We start from the raw sequence: 11061 nt of genomic DNA, 5'->3' as shown, positions 1-11061 counted from the left end.
TCCGATCATCGGAAGGGACTCGAAGGGAGCGTGAAACGAACGCGTCCAACGACCCTCGCCACTCAAACGTCGCAGTCGCCAGTCCGCGCCTATACCACTGACCGACCGTTTCCACTACTGAAGTAGTCCACCGCTGCCTACGACGCAACAGTTAGTCTCGAGCCTAATAAGCTACCTAGCGTCCACCTGTACGCCTGTCTAGATATGCACGGGAGACGGGACAAACGAGTGAGGTACGTTACGTACGCTGAATGCTTAACCAAGCTCAACTAATTCATGGACCGGATGAGTTGCTTTCATCCAAATATAAACAGCTACTTGTACAAGTTTCCCTGAAAAAAAGGCTACTTGTACAAGTTTATACGGATCCCACTCATCTTCTCCACGTTGGCGCCTAAATTTCCACCACTCATCTTGAATGTTCTCAAGTAGTCTAAATTTCCACCAGAGCAGAAGAAGCAAAGTCGTCCTCTGTTCGTTCTCTAATTAACCAAAAAGGTGTTTGCATTCAAAGGACTAAAACTTGTCTGATTAAAAATAGTCTCTTTAAAAGGCTAAAGTTTCAAGCACCCCTGATTAAAGAGGGGGCTAAAACTAGTTTTGAGACTAAATTTTTTTAGTCAGGGGTACCCTTACTAAAATGTGGATTAGTCCTCTCCTTTAACACGTGCGGGTTCTGGATTGGACGGTTTGGAGGATAATAAATACTCATTAACTTGATTTTAGTCTCTTTAGTATTTGAATCCAAACATGGATGAGGCTAGCAAATTTTAGTCCCATTACTTTTAGTTATGGGACTAAAACGTATCAAGCACCCTCCAAGTCAACACAAAAGGAGACTGATGAGAACATTCCGAGCCTCTTCCACCTCAGCCTCCCCATTTGACCCCCTCCACCCAACACTCACCTCCAAACTCCCATCACTATATATGAGCAGCTCCACGCCCAACGCAGATAAACACAAAAGTATCATCTCCCTTTCTTCTTCAAGAATCAACATCTCTCGTTGCTCAGCTCACTGCAAACTTCTCTGCAACGATCATCTCCTGGTCGCTACTCGCGAAACAATGGGTTCTTCTTCCAGCTCCCGAAGCAGCCGCGTGGCCATATGCCTCGTGCTGATTCTCCTGACCATCAGCCTACGAGAAGCCTCCGCCGCTGCGCGTCCGCTTCGGCCGGCCGGCCGGCGACGTGTCCAGCGAGGTGAAGGACCAGGCGATCGTTCACAAGTACGCGCCGCTTTTGCTCGCCATGCTGCCGAGAGCCCCAACGCCGCCGTCCGCCCCAAGCGGTGGCACGAACGAGGCCAGGAACTGACGAAGCAACCGCAGGGTTTTCCAGTAGGATGGATCGATCGATCTCTAGAAGAGAAATCGTTAGGCATACGTATGATCAGTGGTTGATGGTTTGGTCTGTTTTGCAGTATTGGATAATTGTACAGGATTGTTAGAGTGGATAATGGACATAATGTGTAGGATACTAGCTAGGATATACCCCAAAGTGATACCTTCATTTTTAATTTTTTTTAGAAAAAGGGGTCTCCCCCCTGCCTCATTTTATTGAAACGAAACACCCAAAGTAGTGATACCTTCATTCTTTCTTTTATATATCCCTTGAAGTATTTGTTGATTGAAAGAGTTCTGTTGTGATCCATTCTTTGAAGAATTGATTGTTCATAGTCACCGTTTCAAGATAATACCCCCGCAGTCCCGTCCCCCGGTCCCCCCTCCCTCCTCCCTCCGCTTTCGCTGCCTCCGGCGTAGCCAGAGTAGTGCCGGCGCCGGCCGACTTCTCTTCCTCGCGTTCTTGGAGGCGGAGGTAGGGCTCTCTCCGTCACGGCACAAGCCTGTATGGCCCGGCCCTCCGTATCCGAATCCCCCCTCTGGTAGGGCACCAGAACGTGCCCCAGATGGGATCTTGCGGAGACAGAAGCTTGCGGCGGCGGAAAAGTACTTTCGATGATCTCCTGATTTTTTGTGGAATTTTTGCGGATATATAGGCGCAAAACCTAGGGCAAAGGAGGTCCAGGAGGCCCACAAGCCTGTGGGCCGCGGCCTCCCCCCTGTCCGCGGGGTGGGGGCTTGTGGGGCCACTGGCGCTCCTCTGGCTTGGCTCCCAAGTTCTCCGATCTTCTTCCGTTCCAAAAAAAATCTTTTCGGAGATTTTCTTCCGTTTGGACTCCGTTTCAAAATCTCTTCTGAAAGGGGTCAAAAACATGGAAAAAACAGGAACTGGCACTTGGCACTGAGTTAATAAGTTAGTCCTAGAAAATAAATAAAAAGCATGCAAAACATCCAAAGTTTGACAAGATAATAGCATGAAACCATCAAAAATTATAGATACGTTGGAGACGTATCAGGCCACAAGGGTCTTGTCTTGTCGCTGGAGGGGCCCACCGGTTGCAAGGTCCCATATGGTTACGGGACCCGTTGGCTAGCCAATGAGGCTCTCGCGTAAGGCCGACGCATGGCACGTGTAGTACGTCCGGCGTCGTCTTGCGAGATTCGTCATGGGTTGCCAGTACGGCTGTCTCCACTGTTCCCACACCGAGTGTGGTAATGGAGTTGGAGTTTGACGGGCTGACACTGTGTAGGATGATGGATCGGAGCCGGGGTAGGTCAGCGGCATGGCCACCGACGATGTACCTGCCATGCGCTCCAAACCTATACTCGTGCTGACGAGTACGCAACTTTGATCGTAGGGTCTCGTCATGACCTACGATCTGATGTGACTTGGGCTCCCTGGCCGGCCAGCGGCTTCGCTAGCCGGCCCTGGGAACGGCCGCCTCGCCCCTAGTCGGCCAGCTCGTCCTGGACGGCCAGAGGGAGGTAGGCGTCTCGCCTCTAGCCGGCAGGGGCTTCCTAGCCGGCCAAAGGAATTTGGCCATCTCGCCTCTAGCCGGCAGGGGATTCCTAGCCGAGCAGAGAGAGTTGTGCTTTTCCTTCGATGTAGAAGGCAAAGGACCAGGCTTGATGAGCCTACCCCGGGGTTATCCCCTCTTAGTAGTACCCGAAGCAGGGGAAGCCTGCCGCCTCAGAGTGGGAGCCTTGCAGACTTGAGTTGTTTGTTGTTGATCTCCTTTAGTCGCCTGCAATAGGAGGCGCCGGCTTGGAAATCGGCTAGCTTCCAAAGAACGCCTCAGCTTCGCCGCAAGTTGTGCAGTTTGCGCCACGTGCCAGGCCCTGGCCTGACGTGATGATGATTCGAACAGATGACGGGACTGGACCTGAACCCTGAGTCCCGCCACGACGCCCCCTCGGCCCCCGCACGGCGGATCCTTTACGGATTTACTCCGCGACAGTTGGGTTTCAGGAGGCGTAAGTGCGCCCGTAATGATCGGGAGAGGGGGCGTTATGCGCACCGGATCCCCTCCCCACGATCTATCGTGGGGGTTTAAATAGGGTGCGGGAGCATGGAGGAGGCCATTCGCCCCCTTCTCGCCCTGCACCTATGCCCCTTTCTTCCCTAAGCCTAGAGAAAGAAGAGACCCCGCCTTGACTTCGTCGTCGCCTAGGCCGCCGCCACCAGCCGCATCCAGGGGTGCCCCAACTTTCGCCGTCCGCCGCCATGTCAAGCAGTGCCCCTAAGAAGGGAGAGCACAACGGCGCATGGCTAGGCAACGACATCTGCGACGGCTACATTGAGGTGTTCTGCCATCGCCGCATGCTACCTCTTGCATCCCTTGTGGCGGTGCGGGTGCCCGGAGCCGAAGTTGCCCCGTCTCCAAAGGAGGGAGAGGTAGTCATGTTCGGAGAACACTTCTACCAAGGCTTCGGGCTACTGGCAAGCAACTTCTTTGCCAACTTCCTCGTCTTCTTCGGCCTGCAGCTGCACCATCTGGTGCCCAACACCATTCTTCAACTTGCCTCCTTCCTCGTCTTGTCCGAAGGCTTCCTCGGGATTGAGCCCAACCTCGACCTCTGGCAAAAGCTGTTTTTCTTCAAGCAGGAATCCATGAAAATGGACAAAGCCGAGGCGGCGAAGCTCAAGGGCCCCCGCCCGATGACCCCGTGCGGCGCGGCGCTGGTGCATCACAGCACGATGTCCGGCTTCCCCCAGATGCCGCTGCAGGACTTTATCAAAATGTGGCAGAGGGGATTCCTCTATGTGAAGAATGGCGACCCCTCCCACGACTGCCTCAACTTGCCCCCCTTCGCCATCCCTCCTCCAATGGCGAAGAAGAAATGGAAAGCTTCGTATCCGAAGCCGATTGCCGAGGTGGCGCTGATATGCGCTCACCTCGACAACATGAAGATTCGCGGCCTCCTGGGCTGCGACCTACTCACCACCATGATGACCCGTCGGATCCTGCCTCTGCAGAGGCAACCGCATATGATTTCTCAGATGGGCGGGCGCTTGACCCCTGCCGGCTCTCCACCAAGAACTTCCAAGCTTGCGCGCTGGCTCAGAATGTGATCATGATCTCTGCCGCCAACATGGACGAAGGTGATCTCTTCCATCAAGAAGGATTGGCCCCTTACAACCGAGCACATCCGGCCCTAGTGGTAAGTACCTTCCCGAATCTTGTTTTACTTATCTTTGAACTTGTTGTTCTCTTTTTTGAGCCGGCTGCCGACTCCATTGCTTAGATGTTCGAGAGCCTGCAAGTGCTTCACCCGCCAGCCGCCGACGTGGAGACGTTGGACCCCTCTGAAATTGAGGATGAGGGGGTGACAGAGCCACGGGCCGCCGCCTCCGAAGGTTCGGAGGAAGCGCTGGACTCGGAGGGCTCCGAGTCGCCTGGTGACCACCTAAAGCCCTCCCTTCTTGACTGGACGGATGATGACGAGACGCCGCCTACTCCGCATGATGCAGCCTTCGGGGAGGATCCAGAGGATCTGGAGGAAGTCACTAGCCCTCCCTTGACGCGGGGCCACCGCAATGCTGGTGAGACGGCTGCGCCTGGCGAGGCGCCAGGAACAAGGGAAAGGGGGCTGCCACATCCAAGCCCGCCCCCAAGCGTGCCGCAACGGGACCTCCAGCCGGAGGACGAGGAGGCGGCGCTAAGAAGCATCCGCCGGCGCCGGCAGGAAGCGGGTGCCCGTCGTGGCAGGGTGAGAGCCCTTTGTTATCTCTTTTTGATTTCTTGTGTGAGGATAAATTCCTCAATTTTTTATTTGGCAGGGATGCCGAAGAGGTGGAGGAGGAAACCGCCTCCGCCACCAAGCGAGCCGCCTGGGCAGCTGCCAATGCTGCCAAGAAGGCGTTGAATGATGAATCCACCCTTCGCTGGGAAACAGCGGCTCGGAAGACGGCCGAAGGTCAATCTCAGCCCGGCCAGGCCAACGAGCCTCCCAAGGAGAAGCGGTCGAAGGCCCGACACAACCCCGCCAAGCAGGCACGCTTGGAGGAGCCAGCTAGTGAGGCGGCGCCGAGCCGACCTCGAGGAGCCGAGCCCGCCAAGACCGTTGAGCCGGCCGCCTCGTCACCCGTGGATCTTGAAGTGATCCCCGACACGCGTGATGCTGATGTAGACGGCGTGCCGGAGATGACCATGAAGGTGCCGGAGGCGACAATGAAGGCGCCGGAGACGGCCGATCCACCCCCGGCTGCGGAGACGGTGCTCGCTGGGACATCAAGGGAGTCGGCCACCAACCCACCACCTGGAGACGGCACCATCGTCGTGATCAACCGCGGCCCGGCCGCCCCAGCAGCCGGCCCCATCGCCGGGAGCCGGCCCATGAGGACCTGGCGCGTGGCCAATGCTGAGCGTGCAACACTGCCCCCAGGCGTCGAGCTCAGCGATGTCCCGGAGCTGGTGGCGTTGTTCTCTAGGAGTCGTGACAAGGTGAAGCAGGCAGCCCTGGTGGCCAAGTGCGACCTGGAACACCTTGAAGGTCGAACCAGGGTGAGTCCTTGATACGTCTCCGTCGTATTTATAATTTTTGATTGTTTCACGCCAATATTCTACAATTTTCATATAATTTTGGCAAATTTTTATACTATTTTTGGGACTAACATATTGATCCAGTGTCGAGTGCGAGTTCCTCTTTGTTGCATGTTTTTTGTTTCGCAGAATATCCATACCAAACGAAATCCAAACGTAATAAAAACTTACGGGGATTTTTTTGGAATATTTATGATTTTTGGGAAGAAGAATCAACGCGAGGAGATGCACGGAGGGCCCACAAGCCCTGTAGCCGCCACCAGGAGGTATGGCGGCAGCTGGCAGGCTTGTAGCCCCTCCTTAAGGCGGTTGGAGCCCTTCTTTCGCCGCAAGAAAGATAATATCCGGAAAAAAATCGTGTTAAAATTTCAGCCGAATCGGAGTTATGGATCTCCAGGAATTTAATAAACGGTGAAACGCATAATCTGGGAACACAGAAACAGAAGGACACAGAGAGAGAGATCCAATCCCGGAGGGGCTCTTGCCCCTCCGCCGCCATGGAGACCATGGACCAGATGGGAAACCCTTCTCCCATCTATGGAGGAGGTCAAGGAGGAAGAAGAAGGAGGGGGGCTCTCTCCCCCTCTCTCCCGGCGGCGCCGGAACGCTGCCCGGGACATCATCGTGTGACGGCGATCTACACCAACACCTCCGTCATCTTCACCAACATCTCCATCATCTTCCCCCATCTATATTCAGCAGTTCACTCTCCTGCAACCCTCTGTACCCTCTACTTGAACATGGTGCTTTATGCTACATATTATTATCCAATGATGTGTTGCTATCCTATGATGTCTGAGTAGATTATCGTTGTCCTATCAGTGATTGATGAATTGCTATGGTTGGTTTAATTTGCTTGTGGTTATGTTGTTGTCCTTTGGTGCCCATCATATGATCGCGCGCGTGGATCACACCATAGAGTTAGTTGTATGTTGATAGGACTATGTATTGGCAGACTAGAGTGACAGAAGCTTCAAACCTAGCATAGAAATTGATGCATATGGGATTGAAGGGGGACCAATATATCTTATTGCTATGGTTGGGTTTTACCTTAATGAACGTTAGTAGTTGCGGACGCTTGCTAATAGTTCCAATCATAAGTGCATAGAATTCCAAGTATGGGATGGCATGCTAGCAGAGGCCTCTCCCACATGATACTTGCTATCGATCTAGTAATGTAGTCAATTGCTTGGGGACAACTCCACAACTCCTAACACCACTTTTCCACACTCGTTAGACTAACGTATTTGTTTATTTTTCTAAACAGCCCCTAGTTTTATTTACGTGTTCTTTACTTTCTTGGAAGCCTATCCTATCATTCCTACAAAGTACTTCTAGTTTCATACTTGTTCTAGGTAAAGCGAACGTAAAGTGTGCGTAGAGTTGTATCGATGGTCGATAGAACTTGAGGGACTATTTGTCCTACCTTTAGCTCCTCGTTGGGTTCAACACTCTTACTTATCGAGAAAGGCTACAATTGATCCCCTATACTTGTGGCTTATCAAGACCTTTTTCTCGCGTCGTTGCCGGGGAGCAATAGCGTGGGGTGAATATCCTCGTGTGTGCTTGTTTGCTTTATCACTAAGTAGATTTATTTGCTGTTCTAAGTTGTTCTCTATCTTTAGTTATGGAATGGAACACGAAATACCAAAAAAATTAGGTTTACTTGCTACTCATGGAGATGGGGAACCTCCTAAAACCCTCGATGCTCGTTACGTGGAAAATATTATATACTTCTTTAATAATCCTGAGAAAGCCCCATTCAATTATATAATGGGATACACGTTGGATCAACGTGAATACTTTAGGGATTATCGCTTGACACAAAAAGGGAAACTTTTATGGGATCAAATCCATTTGTTGAAATGGTATGCTTGGGAACTATGCAAGAGACATGGTGTTACTTGTTGCTCATGAACGCTCCACACCTTCCCTTTTCTTGTGAGTTTAATGATCATAGAACTTTGGCTTCTTATGCTAATGGTATATATGATTACTATGATGTGGATCAAATAGAAGAGTTTGTTGCTTTTATGGGTGCTAATGAAATTGAGGCTCTGTTTAAAAGGTATGATGATAATGATGATGCTCCTTACCGATCTGAAAATTTGGCTATGCTTCATTATTGTTATACTAATTATGAAAATAATGCCCACATTGAACGATTTAAGGAGAAATCCTATGCTGCCCAAGAAGAGACTATTATTTTGCAGGAAACTATGGAAGAAGAAAATGCTGAAATTGTGAGCTCATTAGAAGAAAAAGATGACGAGGAGAGCGAAGAACAAAAGGAGGAAGAACGGACTAGCTACCCGTGTCCACCTTCTAATGAGAGTAACTCTTCTACTCATACATTATTTAATTTCCCTTCGTTCTTACCGAAGGATGAATGCTATGATCCCTTGGATTCGTCTGAAATATCCCTTTTTGATGAACTTCATGCTTCCTATGCTTGTGGCCATGATGCCAATATGAATGATGCTTATGAAGATGAGCTAGCTATAGTTCCTTATGTTACACATGATGATTTTGATGAATATAATATGCATGTGCTTGCTTCTCCTACTTGCAATTATTATGAGAGAGGAACTACATCTCCACCTCTCTATGTTTCCAATATGATAAAATTGCAAGAAACTGCTTATGCTATGTATTGGCCTTTACTTGATGTGCATGAATTGTTCTTTTATGACATGCCAATGCATAGGAAGAGAGTTAGACTTCGTCGTTGCTTGATATATGTTACCTTGTGCTCACTACTAAATTTCAAATCATTGCTAATTAAAATTGGCTTTGATATGCCTTGGGATCCGGGTGGATCCATTACTTGAGCACTTTATGCCTAGCTTAATGGCTTTAAAGAAAGCACTGCCTGGGAGACAACCCGGAAGTTTTAGAGAGTCATTTATTTCTGTTGAGTGCTTTTATTTAGTAAAGAAAATATAGAGGGAAACTTAAAACTTTTTCAAAAAGAGAAATGATTGAAAGGTTATGCATTGTGGAAGTGAGGGTCGACCTTGAACACTTGTGTTCATGCTCATGGAAACAATGTAGAATTTTTCATGGAAGTTTCTCACAAAAATAATTATCCCCTTGTACAATTCCTTTGTGTTTTTTAAAAATAATGTGCCAAGCAAAGCCTTTATGATTAGTTTGGGTGATAGTTGTTTGATCACGCTGAGAAAATACAGAAACTTTCTGCTCACGAAATTAATTTTCATTTTTTATTCTGGAAGAGCTTTGGAGTTGATTCTTTTTTCTGCTGATTGATATGCAAATTTTCCAGACGTTCGTAATTTTTCAGATTTTTTTGAGATATCAGAGGTATAAGGAATATACAAATTTCTACAGACTGTTCTGTTTTGACAGATTCTGTTTTCTATGCATTGTTCTCTTATTTTGATGAATCTATGGGTACTATCGGTGGGTATGAACCATGGTGAAGTTTGATTACAGTAGATATAATGCTTATATGAATTTAGAATGTGTTCATAACAGTACTTGAAGTGGTGATTTATTTTATTATACTAACGGATCTCACGAAGTTTTGTTGAGTTTTGTGTGATTGAAGTTTTCAAGTTTTGGGTGGGAGCACGATGGATGAAGGAATAAGGAGAGGCAAGAACCTAAGCTTGGGGATGCCCGAGGCACCCCAAGGTAATATTCAAGGAAGACTCAAGCGTCTAAGCTTGGGGATGCTCCGGAAGGCATCCCCTCTTTCGTCTACAATCTATCGGTAATTTTACTCGGAGCTATATTTTAATTCGTCACATGATATGTGCAAATGCTTGGAGCGTCTTTTGTGTTTGTTTTTCCTTTTTCTTTTATGCACCATGCTGGTATGATATAGTCCTTGGTTGGCGTTATAGAATGCTTCTTGTGCTTCACTTATATCTTTTGAAGTTTGGATTGCCTGTTTCCCTACACATAGAAAACCGCCATTTGTAGAATGCTCTTTTGCTTCACTTATATTTGTTAGAGCGGGGCATATCTTTTGTAGAAAGAATTAAACTCTCATGCTTCACTTATACCTATTTAGAGAGTTAACAGGAGTTGGCCATTCACATGGTTAGTCATAAAATCCTACATAAAACTTGTAGATCACTGAATATGATATGTTTGATTCCTTGCAATAGTTTTGCGACATGAATCTGTGATATTAGAGTCATGCTAGTGAGTAATTGTGTATTCGTAGAAATACTTGTGTTAAGGTTTGTGATTCCCGTAGCATGCACGTATGGTGAACCGTTATGTGATGAAGTCGGAGCATGATTTATTTATTGATTGTCATCCTTTGTGTGGAGGTCGGGATCGCGCGATGGTTAACTCCTACCAACCTTTCCCCTAGGAGCATGCGTGTAGTACCTTGTTTCGATGACTACTAGACTTTTGTAATAAGTATGTGAGTTCTTTATGACTAATGCTGAGTCCATGGATTATACGCACTCTCACCCATCCACCATTGCTAGCCTCTCTAGTACCGCGCAACTTTCGCCGGTGCATTACACCCACCATATAGCCTCCCTCAAAACAGCCACCATACCTACCTATTATGGCATTTTCATAGCCATTCCGAGATATATTGCCATGCAACTACCACCGTTCCGTCTCATGACATGTGCCACCACTTCCATATTGCCATTGCATGATCGTAAGATAGCTAGCATGATGTTTCCATGGCTTGTCCGTTTTTTATGTCATTGCTATGCTAGATCATTGTCACGGTACACTACCAAAGGCATTTCATATAGAGTCATCATTGCTCTAAGTATTGAGTTGTAAGTGTGATGATCATTAGTAATAGAGCATTGTCCCATGTGAGGAAATAAAAGAGGCCAGCGAAGCCCATTTACAAAAAAGAGGCCAAAGATGCCCACCAAAATATATAAATAAGTGGCCAAAGAGCCCACACAAAAAAAATGAGAGAAAAGAGAGAAGGGACAATTGCTACTATCCTCTTTCCACACTTGTGCTTCAAATAGCACTATGATCTTCATGACAGAGAGTCTCCTATGTTGTCACTTCCATATACTAGTGGGAAATTTTCATTATATAACTTGGCTTGTATATTTCAATGATGAGATTCCTCAAAATTGCCCTAGGTCTTCGTGAGCAAGCAAGTTGGGTGCACACCCACTAGTTTCTTTTGTGAGCTTTCATACACTTATAAGCTC

The 11061-nt window shown here is 48.3% G+C and overlaps 1 pseudogene; it reads left to right on the top strand.

Annotated features, from left to right (window-relative positions):
* Positions 1-1000: 1000 nt before the first annotated feature.
* LOC123431156 lies at positions 1001-1523 on the top strand (annotated as a pseudogene).
* The last annotated feature ends 9538 nt before the right edge of the window (positions 1524-11061 follow it).

This window comes from Hordeum vulgare, chromosome 2H (genome assembly GCF_904849725.1).
Source record: "Hordeum vulgare subsp. vulgare chromosome 2H, MorexV3_pseudomolecules_assembly, whole genome shotgun sequence".
NCBI lineage: Eukaryota > Viridiplantae > Streptophyta > Magnoliopsida > Poales > Poaceae > Hordeum > Hordeum vulgare.
The sequence above is the reverse complement of the archived record's forward strand: the minus strand, read 5'-3'. Positions and strand labels throughout refer to the sequence as shown.